General features: G+C 29.9%; 1 long non-coding RNA gene across 11 annotated transcripts; it reads right to left on the reverse strand.

Moving 5' to 3' along the window:
- Positions 1–440: 440 nt before the first annotated feature.
- LOC107029672 lies at positions 441–4,212 on the reverse strand. Of its 11 annotated transcripts, XR_003580225.1 has the most exons (6): positions 3,464–3,734; positions 2,251–2,430; positions 1,990–2,085; positions 1,290–1,335; positions 1,026–1,128; positions 441–945 (listed from the first exon to the last, which is right to left on the reverse strand). It is a non-coding gene; the product is annotated as an uncharacterized LOC107029672 (long non-coding RNA). The 11 variants fall into 11 exon arrangements; XR_003580224.1 differs by adding an exon at positions 4,103–4,212 and having other exon boundaries at positions 1,026–2,085; positions 2,251–2,423; positions 3,464–3,536; XR_003580221.1 differs by adding an exon at positions 4,103–4,211 and having other exon boundaries at positions 1,026–2,085; positions 3,464–3,536.
- Between the last annotated feature and the right edge of the window lie 11,386 nt (positions 4,213–15,598).

A 15,598-nucleotide genomic window follows, 5' to 3' on the forward strand; every position in this document is an offset into this window, starting at 1 on the left:
CTGTCCGTCTTAGTGAATATCGTATTAAAATACTCATATTATTCATTATTTTTTAAAGAGCGTGCAAAGTCTAATATCGGCAAGTAAAGATAAATTGCTTTTACTTGTTAACTTGTCAATTGTAATACAAAAATTTGGGCTTGAGTAGCTATTTCAAGGCCTAAGTTTCATGGGCTATTATCTACCCGGCCCAATAAAAACCAAGTTTCTACCTAAAAGGGAAAATTTCATATATGGCAAACGAATGTTATGAAATTACATTCACTATTTTTATTCCGTATACAAATAGATAGTGGGTCCCATTAATTATGGCAAAAAAATTAAATCTGTATTTACTCATAGTAAATAAATTAAACTATACCCTAATATAAAAATTGATCCACGAGTTTATTTTTGTTAAAATAATCCCACATTTATATCTACTCACCATATGTAAGTAAAAATAATAATTTTTTTTAAAATACGAACATATAGTCACTTTAAATCAAACTTCACCACCACGATTGTTATGTACAAGAATGAAGTTAATTATTCCATTCTCATACACCATTTTTTACATGACTTTGATTTTGAGGAATAGTTTTAAATGGTAATAACAATTGAATTCATAAAGAAAATCATACCACTTGAATTTTGACACTAGAGAAAGCTACCGTCGTGCTTATATGCTGAACGTATTCTTGAATGAAGAGTGATTATATTTCCATCTTGTTTAATGTTCCATCTCTCAGCATTGCCAAACAACTGAGACTTTACTTTGGGTATTTCGATCAGACCAGCAGAAATGTATACACTTGTATATCCGTTTTACTTCTCCTTTCTCAACCTGCACGATAAGCCATTACGTCAATAAGTGAAACATAATGCAGCAAACTTTGGAGTCCCATGTTTTAGATAGCCAAGACGCTCTTGCACATAGTCCTTTAGCCCATAGCTTCTCAATAACTGCAATGAAATGAGACCATAATAACTGGATGTTTGCTATGAATTGGGAGTCTCATGCGATGATACTGAATTCACACTACCTTGATTAACAGTGTAACTAGCAGTTCAGCCACTGACTCTTTGTTTCACAAACTTCTTCAATGACTTCGCCACCGCATCAGGATCAGAGCTATCTAGAACGAGCTACTCAAAACAAAACATCTCATGAAAAAAACAAGTGCAAAGAGAAGCATCACTTGGGATCAAGAATCTTATGGTGATGATTTTAGTTCCTCACTTTCTAATCAGAAAGGATATACGGATTTCCTATTATACATTTTATTATAGTAAAGATCCATAGTTACCTTCTAATATGGCAGAAAATGGTGCTAGTATTGGAGGATTTCGTGTCTGCAAAATATCATTCATTAGCGGGAGAACTCCACACGACCCCAAAATATAATAGGATAGACTTTGTTTTTTCTTCAAGTTTGAAAATATAAATTTGGTCTTGTCACCACATTTTTAAGACTTTGGGAATTCTGTTTTGCTTAGAATAGCTTTCATAGAAGGTATTATAGCTCAGAGCATTGAATCACTAAAATGAAGGTCCCTATTAAATAAAACAAGAAAGCAACAAAATCATGAGAGGGCATTGAAAAAAAAAAGAGTCGAATAACCACAACAGATTAAATCTAAATCCTATGATTTCACCAGAGTAGATCTTCTTCTAAATTTTTTTTGAGAAGGTAACATTTTTTGTATAACTATTTGCTGCATTGAAACTACATCTGTCCAGACTTGCTAGAGTAAATTTTCTTCTAATACGGTGAAGATTTTATTCATAGCTACAATCAGTTTTACCATAGAGTAGGCTGTGTAAGGTTATGTTATTAGTTGACCAGTAACTCCTACACTGGCAGACGGATTAACCGCGATAACAAAACATTCAGCTGAAGGCACAATTTATATTGACTCAAAGTAATCAGCATGCTGTCCATAATATGTAAGCAAGAAAAAAAGAGTAAGACGGCAACAGAGAAATAACATGTACTAGGCTCATACCTGCAAATGAAAAGCAACCAAAAGTATTACAGATAATGAGTTCAAAGTTTTGTCTTTTGAGCTATTAATATTCTGCGCTTTTGCCCAAGTTTTCATCTGCAAAAAACAAGAGATTATACTTTTTAAGGATGTGAATAAATCTAAATAAACTCTACTATATAAAATATAGCTGGCCTCTGAAGTTGTTTTGATTAGTAAGAAAAAGAATATTTCCCAGCACAAATGAGAGACCAGACAAGCTATGGAAACTACATTGCTCACCCTTCATCAACACTTTGCTATCTCATTAAAAGCAGAAATCAAATCTCTCCTGACTTCATAATCCCTTGGTTTAGGGCGACAAACTGTATAAATCTCATTAAGCAATTCTTCGAATGCAGAGAGTCGCTCCGCCTGCACTTTATAATTTTGCATTCGCTTCCGTTCATGCCTCTCTGCTCTCTTTCGAATAAGTGTCATCACAGTTTAATCAATTAATGGTTCAGCAATTAGTAAAGCAGAGGATAATTCAACAAAGTGACTAGTTGATACTGCAAGAACCATTACATATCACAGTTGAGTTATTATTTACCACTAAGACACAAAGTATGTCTCTAAAAGGCAAAGGTACAACCAGCCCAGAAACTATAACGATAGCAAGTAACAGTTTCTTTCCCTTAAGCATTTTCTACTATAAAAATCATATCTAGCATACATATTTATTTAAGTCAGTACTCATAATTGTGGCTTTCGATGATAACGGTCATGGTCAATAAAGAAGAAAAGCTGTCTGATATACTTATTTTCGCTGCATACATATAAAGACAAGTTTCTGTGCTCTTTCTGGCCTTTGCAACCAATAGAGCATTAGCAAGCGAAAATATCACTTGTTATGTAGGAGTAATTGACCTCATTACATAAATTCTGTTACAGTCCTCATTACATAAATTCTGTACTAAACAAAAATGCAAGGTTATAAACTTAGTTTTGTGCACAATAAGCTCCTTCACCTCCTTATTTTTTTCTCTTTTTTATTGTACCGTGTTGTCCAGCCCAACTCGCACACATTTCGACTATTCCACCAAATAGATACTACCTCCCACTAGCACATGTATCAAATAACTTAGTTCACCTAGATCCTGATTTGAACCCTATTCTCCAAAGTCCTTCAATGGAGTTATGTTTCCGCGAATACTACTACAACAACATACACAGTGTAGTCCACATATGGGGGTCTAGGTACTATCAAACCCAGGAATACCATTGAAAATCACGAGGTTTCAGGTTCAAATGCCAAAAAAGAAAAATATGATTTCTTCCAGAGTAACTTATCAAAAGAATCGAACTTTCTCACTGTGGTTACAAGAAACAAGCAAATAACTCTATAATTCTATCAAACAACCTAAAAATCAAAATCAGAAATAAGGGTCTTCAAATTTATACTACAAAAAATAAAAAAGATTAGAGCTTTAAGCTTAAACAAGAAAGTACTGACCTTTAACTCGATACACAGTGGCCATGGCAGAAAATGGGTATCTGATGATGCTCTTTCAACTCAAATGCTCATCCTTAGCTCATAGAGAAAAGGGGGTGAAAATCCATAGTTATAAACAGAGAAAAATGGAGCAAAAATATACAAATATGTCCTAGTATTCATCAAAATGTTATGAATCGACTCGGATAATCACGAAATTCAACTTGATAGAGCTTGTATGTTTATATGACAATCCTTGTGATATATCGTGTTTTTCAACCAAAATAAATGAGTTTTATTTTTATTATTTTAAATTAAAAATATTAACCCTAAACAAATTGATGTTCATTCTAAATTGATTAATCTTGCTATAACATTATTATTCGACGAATCTTAGTTGTTAGTTCTTTTCTTTGATTTTATATCGTTCTCTCAAACGATTTAAATCTAGGACGTGTTCTAATGTTTGTAGATAGTAGGAACATCATCAAAAGAAAAAATTAATAATCTAGACAGTGACAATAGATATTTTCTTCTATAAACAATGCTTCTTTATGTCAAATCATCGTGAATTTCAAAATCTTTGATTGTAAGATTAAGCTATTCATGGTAATTAAAACGAAACAAACAATTACATTCATTGAATAAGAATTAACTTACAAAACTGAAGACAATCAATCAAAGTTTTGATTCCAGAAATCAAGTTATCTCCAAATAAACTACAATTGTAGCGTATAATGTGAATGTGTTCTTTCCTAAAACACATCGCAAATAAAATAAACCCTAAAAGATATTATATATAATCCCTGAAAAATTAAAAAACGTGAAAGTTGACTCTATGATGTATGACGTCTCATTTGACGATCCACGTCAGGTAAATCGTCATTTAACCTTTGAACTTATGAAGCTTTTATTAGCGCTTGACGATAAAGTTGACGGTCTATCAATAAAGCGGTCCGTCAAAGCGCTCATCATCATAAATATCTCTTATAAACTTGACTTCATTTTAATTATTTTACCTTTTAATTTGTTTTTCTATTTAAAATAATGATGAGTAATTTAGATTTAAAAAAAATTCAATTTATACGAAAGATTTTGAGTATTATGATCAAATTATTTAATTCCAGTTATGAATTTGTTTATAACACCAATAATTATATACTTTTATATAATTTCACAATTGAGTTATGAAGAATGTAATATCTTACCCATATATTTATAATCAATGTATATACAAAAGGCTCTATATTATTTTTTCAAAATTTTAAACATAAGTTATATACACTACACAAAAGTCAAAAGGTACTATAAGTGAACATGAATAATAATTTAAAATATTTTATTATATTATTGAGAAAGTGTTCGGAGTATATTTCAATAAATATTTTAATTAATGAATGAAAAATAGCAGTGTTTTCGTATGAAAAAAATAAGATACTTTCGATTATATCAACGATAACCTATTGTCCTCCATATATATATTTTTTTAATGAGCCGATTTGGTGATAAAGGAATGAAAATATCATATATTTTATATGTTATGATAAGATGATATCTTTCGTAATGCCTAAATTTGTAAATTTGAATTATTAAGAAAGCAAAATAGATGTGAACTTATAGAAAATATTTTTAAAAAATTCTCAATAATTTAAAATTATTTAATTGATTAACTACTTAAATTTTTACCTTTTGATTTTATTTTTTTCAGATTATAATTATTCCCATCATTTCTCTTTCTCTTGCCCTCATTTTTTTCTTTTTAAAAAATACACTAATTAATATTATGTATTTGTTTTTTTGGAAGAATTACACGGATAAGCAAACTTATACTATTTAATTACTCATCATAGCTATAGTTTACTATAATTACCACTCGCGACTAACATTATACATTAATTATGTGGGTTGACTTCAAGTTTGTATTAGAAGTCACGCTTGTATATGTATAATTCGCCAGAATATACATATAAATATGTTTAATATACAATTTTTTAGCGTATATACATATACAATTCACCTCTTGCCCTCTCTCGCTCGCCTCTCTCCTCCTTCTTTCAATCTCGCTCGCCTCTCTCTTCTCTTTCCTAATCTCGCTTATCATTTATACAACTGTATATGTATAATATACAATTATACACATATACAATTCACCTCTCTCCCACTCTCTGCCCTCTCTCGCTCGCCTCTCTCCTCCCTCTCTCGATCTCGCTCGCCTCTCTTCTCCCTTTCCCATTCTCTATAGACATATATACAATTACATATGTATAATATACAATTATCTAACCAAATATACATATACATTTCATCTTTCTATCACTCTTTTCCCCCTCTATCTCTCTCCTCTCTCCTCCATATAACAAATAGCTACATATTATAATTATCAAACTATAGTTATAGAGAGTAATTAATTATTTTTTAAATGGCTATATGTGAAAGTTTCCCTTGTTTTTTTATCTCAAAAAATAGAATTAAGTGGATAGGAATAATTGGAATCTTTTGGGGATCCTTTTCTTTTTTTCTAATAATTTCTTTTTGCTACGTGGGAAATTTTGCAAAATAATATAGTGTAACTTTCACATATAGCAAATAAAAGAATCATATATATGCTATAGCAAAGTTTACATATTTGCGCTCCATATCAAACACATAAATGTATCATTCGCTATACGTATACAATTATATAATTCGCTGGACTATTTTGCTGCAATCGTAAATTCGCTGGCCTATTTCACTGCAATTGTAAAATTCGCTGGCCTATTTCGTTGCAATATTTATACATATTTTGCATTTGTATACAATTTAATCAAAGTAAAATATTTGTATATTGTATAATTATACTTGTATAGGAAGAAAATATATATTTTTGCATGTGTATATACAATTTTCTCTCGCTTTATACAAAACAGAACCACAACATAATTGTATATGTTCTTTTTGTTGTGCTTTTATATGTATATAATAATAAAAAATTTATTAGTTGAATTTGTATATGTATAAGAAAATTCATGAGTTTTTTTCTTTCTTTTTTTATATACGGTTATATGCCTGAAGCAGACGCTATTTAATTGTATACTCTATTTCTGAATCCCGCCAGTTTTATAACCGTAGCCGAAGTTGCAGTCATTTTCTTGTCATTTTGCTCGGAGAAGTTGCTATAGCAAATTATATGAAACAATAGCTGCGAATTGGAAATAAAGTAAACTATAGTCATAACATTTAATTTGAATTAATAATTTGCTATTATATACAATTTTTTCAATAAAATATCAAGTGGAATTTTTTTCTTAATACTTTTTTCACAATGTTTATTTTAATTTATTTTTTTGCTTTACAACTTTGTTAATATTTTTAAAATTATACGTCATCATATTTAGTGTGTAATTATAGGAATGATAATTTTAAACCATTGCGTAATAGTGTAGAATTGTGTATGGAATAAACTCTTAAAAGAAACTCCCTAGATTGTATTAAAATGATTTCTTATATTTCCTTTTTATTAGTCTTCGATATTAATATTAAAGTCTGATTAATTTAAATTTATACATTACAAAATTTGCTTTTGAAGACATCATTTTTTCTTTATTTTTTACGTAACTTGAAATTTCTAATTAAATATTTTATAGATTAAGAAACTATACTATAAATAGGTTACGTTGCTCTTAAGATTCTTATATACATGAATAGGTTCCAAACCGCACCTAATTGCCCTACCACCATAATATAAAATACAAAAATTAATTAAAAGATAGTGCTAGAAATTAAAAAAATGAAAGATGACAACAAAAATGCCAAAGTTTGTGAAAAAAGTTGTGTTTGCTTCAATAATTTTTGTTATCTTTATATCACAAATTTTACGATACAAATAAATAACATAGTGATATAATTTAATTTGACTCTGATATCATATATCATTGACGCACGCGTTAATTGGTCATTGACGTCTACTCATTGATTGATAATAAGATTGTCAGCTTCTCTCTATAATTTTCTCTTAAGCCAAATTTTCAAGCTTAATCCCTAAATTAGCTAGCTGTTCATATTCCTCGAGATTACTCTTTGTAATTTGTTTCTTCTTTGTAATTCTCTCAAATCGTATAAAGATAATTGTTTTATATATTTGTTTTTGATATATAAACCACCAACTACGACTACTACTACATAAAATGTATTCTCTTCCTTTCTCTCATCTCCAATAAAAGATTTATCGATTCAAGATTACACAAGTACACATACGACTTTTTTGCAATACATAGTGATTGGCTTCGAATCACATGAAGCACTACTACTACTATTATTAGTATGGAAGGACTAGCGAGATAACACATTACTATCAACTAATCCTCTATTCTTCGCAACTTCCTATCTAAGGTCATATATCCCTAATCAACATAACTATATGATCATATTCTATCAAATTACCTCTCTCCAACATTTCTTGGATCAAGCTTTACCTCTATAGCCAACGCTAAACTTACAACATAGCAAAAAATTATTGCTTATATAGTATTTGATCAAAGGCAAAATAAGATTGACAAGTTAGGGTTAAAACAAGAAAATTTGAAAACACACTTGTTATTTAAGACTCTTAGGACTCTTTTTTATGTTTACTTCCAGAGTGGTGATATTATTTGCATTAGTTAGAAAAAATAGGCTTTCGGTTAATTTAGTAATGGTTTATCTTAATTTTTTCTTTTATATATATAAATAAATAGAAATAAGATAAACTTTATTACGATGAAACACGTTATTAATTTTACAAATTAATAATGAATTTGTACTTTATTCTTTTTTTTTTCAAATTTGACTCAAATATCCGTCTACCTAATTGTTTTTATTATAGTCTGAAATATATAATGATCATTATTCGTAAAATATGAAAAATATTATATTAAAAAATTTAAAATTGTATCGATGAATTTTCGTAACTAATTATAAATTGATGAAGGTCATATTTTTATTTTTTTAAAAAGTGAAATGTGTGTCTTAGAAACTATGATCTTATTGAAACTTTATTCCAAATTTTACCAAAATCTCAATATCTATATTTTTTTTTTAAAAAAAAAAAACTATGACTAAGCATGGTTTTTGTTTTTGTGGGGGAGGTTAAAACAAATTAGAACGAGTAATATGTAAAGACTTTTGACATGTGACATGACTACTAACTTAACATATTCGGCATGTTTTTAATTATGATTATGAAATATTAATTAATTTCACTAATCTATCAATGAAATATTTTATTAATAAAAATATTATACATGTCTATATAATGGAAAGGAGTAAATCGTCTCACTGACGTGAATTTGACATTCATCATTCTCTTAGGACGATACTCCAAAGAAAAATGAATTTTAATTTTGTAGAAATAACATAAAATTAATATGAACTAAGTAATATAAAATAGACCGAGTATTAAAATTAATTACAACAACTTAATCGCATGCAACATTAATTATAAACTACCTTTCAGATTCATTTCAATTCAAATAATTTTTAAATGAGTCAGTAATTCGTCTTTTTATTAACTCAATTTCTTACAATTCGCTTGAATTCAATTCATGATCAAAATGCTCCTAAATCATCTATATAGGATGATATTAACAAATTAAAAAGAACACACACAAATAAAAAATAAAAAATAAAAAAGGAAAAAACACTTGCTATATATTTCACTAAAACTAACATGTAAAATATATTCATGAATATATTTTGTATGAAAAATTCTTGTTGGACATGAACCATCTTCATGCAGAGCCAATTAATCAGCAGCTTCCACCTTTTTAACAGTTGTATAATTCAAAAAACAAAAAATTTTTAAAGTAAGATTAAATTTACAAAAATTATTATTATTATTATTATTCACGTTAAAATTTGAATAATAATTTATTTTAGTTCAGAAAATAACTACATTTCAAAATAAAAGATATTTTAGAATCGCACTTCAATTTTCTCAAAATATAATAAGATAGTGTTTACGTGTACGTACCGTGTGAGGATACGATAGAGAAAATAAAATAGATTTTTCTCTTCAGAGAGACATTAGTATCGTTCTTGATGCTGCAATTTTCACCGGCTACGATACATTTTGTTGAATGCCTTGAATCGGACCCGTTACAAACAGAAAGGACGGGGCCCTTAATTATCTGTCAATTCTGTATTTTGGGCCCAAGCCTGTTAGGGCGTAGCTTAGCACTATATATAGACGCTATGGCAAACCCTATTCTGTAATTCTGTTCTTGCCTCTCCATAATAAAACTGCTCCCCCTCTTCCCCGTGGACGTAGCCAATTTATTGGTGAACCACGTAAATCTGTTGTCTTTGTTTTTCGCGTTTATATTTTCTCGTATTATCTCAAATTCCGCATAACACATTTGACTTTAGATATGGAGGTCATTTTCTAGTCAGATAGGCGTTGATGATAGTTTGAAACGCCATATATTTTGTATCATCTTCGATAGTCTTAATATTATTCTCCTACTTAACAATACCAATATACATATGAACTATTGTGCAATTTGGCTGGCCTACTATGTTAATTGATGGAAATGAAAAATGAAAAAGTAACATTTGTTACTTATAATTAATCTACACGGGGGATATGTACCAAAAAAAGAAAAAGAAAAACTGAGACTAGCATGGTCTCATGCATTTCTTAAAATCTTTGCATTAACAAGTACAATTCGCAAAGAGATGACAAAAACACAGTTATGGTCTCGTGACTATGTCACCCACAACGACCCAGGCTAATCAATAAAAGTCCCACTAAATCACAATTAGTTAAGAACATGCAGAGGTCAATCTCATGGCCAAGACGGCAGCAACGAGGTTGGGGTTGCGTTACAGTCCAAGCAACGCCCAAATCAGGACGGTCAATGCACCACCGACTCCCGTAGATGGAGTTGCGCACGGAGTGAGCATCACGATAGGCGATTGGCAAGGTAAAACCAAATTCACCGTCGCTCCCTTAGATATTTTTGATATAATTCTTGGGCAGGAGTTCTTCCAGCAGTGCCATGCGGTGATCGATCCTTACCTCCAACAACTGATGGTCATGGAGAAAGGAGGAACATGTATGGTTCCCATGGTGAAGGCACAGAAGACGGAGGGACAAGTCCGGCTGACGGCCATGAATCTCGAGAGGGTCGACGAGGGAAAGAAGATGACATCTGCAGCTACCATTGCAAGTTTGGGAGAAGACAATGGTGCTGAGAAGGCCTTGCCACCGCGCACGAAGAAGGTTCCAAGAAGGAACGCTGCCGTGATGAACAAGAAGCCACCGAGGCACTTGCCTCCTATGAAGGAGGAAGTTCGAAAGATCGGGTCAAGAGAGATCAGGCAACCGATGAGGAAGCTGCTCGAAGGGATTGATCGAGTGCGTGAATTGATGATCGCACGACAAAACTCGGACACCGATACAGCCGCAATGCAACGCGGTCGTCGCATCAATAGGTGGGGGAGAGTGTGACGCCCCGCCACAATTCTAGCCAAAATTGAAGTCCGAATAGGGGAGGAGGAGCTAGAGTCTTGAAGAGGTTTGCAGGAAGGCTCTAGAACCTTCCAGTTTTGTGGAGAAGACTAGAGAATTCCCTAGAATTCTCTAGAACACTTTAGAGCTTTGTAGAAGACTTAAGCATATTCTAGACAATGTGGAATTCTCTAGAATATGGACTAAAGTGTAGTTAGTAGAAGGACTTGTATAGTAAATTTTATTTACTCTTAGGCCCTTAGGATGTAGTATAAATAGGAGGGCCATTCATTTGTAAATCATCCAACAATCCAACCAAGTAAAGTAGTAATACAAGGTTCCTTCTTCTAAAGTTCTCTTTGCCCTTTCTAAAGTCTTTCTTCATATTCTCTTAGCGTTCCGAGTTAAAGGCTTACTCGTGAGTAAGTTGTCAAGTTCGTGAGTAAGTTGTCAAGTGCCGCACAGAGTCTTAGCAAATACTCTAAGTCCGTGACAAATGGCTTCTCAAATTTCAGATAAGAAGAGAACAAAGAAACGAAGCAGAGTTGAATCAGAAGAATTTGAGCGAATTAACTCACTTAATTGGAATCCAACACTTACAGAGAAAGATGATGCTCTCTCCTTCCTTATTTGCTCCAATGAGCTTGAAGGAAGTTTTTTTTCCTGTCTTTTTTAATTGAATCAGATGTATAGTCATTCTCTGATGGATTTGAGTAACCCATGAATCATGACAAAGCACACAGTAGCGAAGTGAAACAGTACAGCTACGACCTGCCACACAATCTTTTCAATATATGATGCAGGCATTGTGCCTGGAAGAACAGTAGCTCGGGAGATGAAACAATGGAGAGTGAGAGAATTCTTGAGAAGAAACAGAGTTGGAAGAAGAAACAATGGAGAGTGAGAGAATTCTTGAGGAATATAGTTGCTGGGAGAGGAGAAAGTATTTTTGGGGTAAAAACGGTTATACAGCTCAACAAAACGAACATTGAAGAAAAAGAAAAAAGAATTCAACAACTTTCTAAAATTCTGTTACATTTCTCAGTTTTGGGGCTTTTTAATTTCTTCATCTTATAGAATTGAGATATATATGATGTGCTGGCCCAAGATCCGGCCCACTAATTATAAATTATGTCAAAAGATTAAATTAAAGGGAAAATTTCATATATGACAAACTTAATTGATTAAATAACATTATATGGGTATAGTTTACCTAATTACATTTTATGGGTATAGTTTAGTTATTTTAGGTATCTTTAATTTTGTATATAAGATTTTTTTTGTTTTTTATTTATACAATTTTATTTTAAAAAGTGGTTTGTAACTGAAGCGTTAAATATGCTAACAATAAATTTAGATAATGCATTATTTTAGGTAAATGTCCCTTTTTTAAGCAAAACGTTCAAATTCATATATTTTTTTCAAAAAAAATAAGAATTATACAGTAATTGAAACAAAAGATAAATTTTTTTTGCTGTTTATGAAACCGAAGTGCAGCAAATTTTTTTTATTTTTTCTTTGTAATCGAATATAGGTAAGTTTTCCTTGGATGAAAATTCATGTTTATTATTGCAATAATTATACAATGTTCTATTGGATTTACAAATTTTGATTTATTTGCGTTCGTTATTATGGTGTCGTAATTATTATTTTTTAAAACTGATTTCAAAATATGATTGTTTTAAGCAGAAACTTCGTAATATACAATTATATACTTTTTGTTGATGTAGTATTTGTATATTATAAAGAAGATCAGTGTAAGCGAATACAGGTAATCATTGGTGATAATTGTATATATCCATAAAGTAAGTTTTTTACTTTTGATACAATTATATACGTTTTTTGATGTAGTATTTGTATATTAAAATGAATAACAATATAAAATCAATTATGTAATTTGATTGTATAATAGTGTTGTATTAATTGTATATATGATCTCTTTGAATGATTTGAAATATATTTTTTTTTGATATTTCAATGTATTGATTTGCGTATAACATTGTATGTGAATTGTCCTTTTTTCACGGTTCTTGCAAATAAATCTGACTTCCTAAAAAAAAACATGGTATGAAATAAACAGGGTATATATATACAAAAAAAAATTAATTTTAAAAAAAGTCATGTACAGATTAATTTTTGTATATGTATATAAACTTCCCTTTTTTATATATTGATATGTGTACATGAATATATTAGTTAAACATGACATTATATACAAGTGTCTAAATGACTTTTTATATATTCCAATAATATATAAACTTAATATATACTAACTTCAATAATTTGTATATAACTACTAAAATATACAAATTACAATCATATATAAAATTTTTCCATCTGTATAACTAAATCCAATTACTTTGTGTATATATGTATACAAAAAAAAATAATGAGCCTTTAATATACAATCTGCTACTATCACTATTAAAACTTAGTATATATGTATATAAAAACAGTCAATTTTCCCATCTTTTGAAAACAGTCATGGACAGATCAATTTTGTATATGTATATAAACTTAATATATACTAACTTCAATAGTTTGTATATAACTAATAAAATATACAAATTATAATCATATATGAAATTTTCCCATCTGTATAACTAAGTCATATTACTTTTTGTATATATATACAAAAAACCAAAATAATAATGAGCCTTTAATATACAATCTACTACTACCACTATTAAGACTTATTATATTATTCATTATACATAAGTTAAAGTATGTATAAGTAATCAAATCCACAAACACATACCTATAATAATTAAACACTTCAGATGCATTTTTCTCTGAATCAATGTTTACAGCTTTCCTCTTTCTTTCTCCTTGTACAATTTTAATGCCTCTAGCTTTGGCATTGTTAATAACTTCTTGAACTGCCGTAGGGTCATTTTTTTTCTTTGCTCTCAATTCTTCCATTGTTTGTTCATGTTGAACTTGTTTTGATTTTACCATAGACCCTACATCAACCCCAAAAACTTGAGTTAAATCCATTGAAAAGAATGGTAAATTATCAACAAAATTGACATGCAATAGAATACCTCTGGTAATCCTCATAGATGGAGATGATTCATTCATTGTGTGACCAGTTTGAGATCTAATAAGAACAAATAATCGATTATTTCATCAACAATATATGAAAAAACATAAGAAACACAATACATATACAAATGTTGAATAAGGAAAAAAAAAAGGAAAACGACTAAAAATTAGGAGTACTTACGAAAATTGAATTCAACTTCGGGAGGGAGTAATTGAATTTTGGACAATTTGAAATTCAAATCAGATAGAAGTATTAATTGTAGGAGAAAAAGTTGGAATATGAATAGGAGAGAGAATATTGTTTTGTAAAATTATATACAAAATTAAAAAAAAAAGTTTTTATATTATTGGTTATATAATAGGTGGTGGACCCCATTAATTAAAGCAAAAATAAATAAACTATAATTATTGAAAGTATATAAATTAAACTATACCCCTATTGTATAATTACTTAGGAATGTTTGCCATTCCATATAATTTTCCCTAAATTAAATACATCTAGGAGCATCAAAACTAATCTTAGATGTATAATCAGATTACTTAGAAGATAATAATTATTAACTTTCATATCATCCTTGCCAAAAATATTCAGCACAACAATAGTAATATATGTAGTATAATTCATGTACACAGATTTTATCAGGTCTTACTTTGCGAGGATAAGAAAATCGTCTCTGATAAACCTTTCGTAACAAAAAGTAATAATAACAAGTTTTTAAAAAAATATCAATATCCAAATTATCATTTTTACGACAATTCATCACTAAAAACATTTGGTATCAAATTGGCCAAGGCAATTTTGGAAGTTAATCATTTTGGGAGACACATATAGAAAAGGGATATTTGGATCAATTAGATTATGGCATATATATAGGACCACAACAAAAGGTACAAATTAATTATGTATCTAAAAAAACACACATGTAATTTGTGCTTTAAATTACCATGTGTGTTTGCTATATATATGTAATTTTATGTAATTCTTTTCTACTTTAACCATGCGGTCGTTGGCTCGACTAATTTAAATTCGTATATCGTGACATCCAGATCAATTTATGCACAAAGAATATACCTACTAACTCCAAACCAATATTTATGCACGTAGAATATTCGGATCGATTTATGCACATAGTGCATTAAAAAAAACTTACATGAATAGACTATGGTTTGATAATGTAGTATTTTCGATGAAAATACTTTAGGAGATTTTACGTATATTTTAACGAAGACGGATCTATAGCTATCACGATTTGACTTTTATGTTTGTTTTCCCAATATTTAAGTTTGTGGGATGGAAAGAGAAGAAGAGACACAATCTGAGCATATGAGCACATTATGGGTCTACTTGCCTCCTTTTTTTTTTTTTTTAATCTATACTTTGAAAATTACCCTTTGTAACTTTTTCTTTTTTATATGTAAATAAAAGCTTTGATAATTACCCTAAACCATTTTCTCAAAATGTCATTTCAAATTTTACTTGTCTAAAGTATTTTGTGGAAATTTATGTTATAGGGGCCGGAGTGTACCTGGTCACGTCGAGATGATGAAGGTAACAAAGATGAGGATATTTATATAGATATCTGGACATATTAGAGAAAACGAAATATAGAAAAGAATATATATATATATATATATATATATATATA

The sequence above is a fragment of the Solanum pennellii genome, chromosome 9 (genome assembly GCF_001406875.1).
Source record: "Solanum pennellii chromosome 9, SPENNV200".
In the NCBI taxonomy this organism is placed as follows: domain Eukaryota; kingdom Viridiplantae; phylum Streptophyta; class Magnoliopsida; order Solanales; family Solanaceae; genus Solanum; species Solanum pennellii.